This window comes from Oncorhynchus keta, chromosome 36 (genome assembly GCF_023373465.1).
Source record: "Oncorhynchus keta strain PuntledgeMale-10-30-2019 chromosome 36, Oket_V2, whole genome shotgun sequence".
Lineage (NCBI taxonomy): Eukaryota > Metazoa > Chordata > Actinopteri > Salmoniformes > Salmonidae > Oncorhynchus > Oncorhynchus keta.
Genome location: NC_068456.1, coordinates 28,641,555 through 28,642,022, shown reverse-complemented (window position 1 = coordinate 28,642,022; position 468 = coordinate 28,641,555).

Genomic DNA, 468 nt, shown 5'->3' with positions numbered 1-468 from the left:
GTCATCACGCCTGATCCCGAAACATGGACTCTGTTGTCCAGAAACCGTTTTAAAACAGGCCAGAAACACTACTTTAAACAGATGCCCTAGACATTTATTAAAAACTACAACGATGACCTTTGACATTATACAGAGGCTTAATCTGGACTATACCTCTCATAAGGCTCTCTCTGGCAGGACGTCCATGGACTGAGATGCTTCCTGGAACGGTGTGTGTGTGGTTAAGTCTGTGTTTTTTCTTCTCTGCTTTCACAAAATAAAGTCCCTGTCCCTTGATGATACATATGCTAATATGGATAGCTAGCTGCTGACTCCTGACAATGCCAGATAACATTTTTATTCTTAGGGGTGTTTTCTCCAAAATGTTAAGTTCATATAAGAAAAAGGATACATATAATCATGTTCATCTTTGATAAATAGTATTTATCACATTATTGTTATACACAAAGCAAGCACAGTAGTCCCACA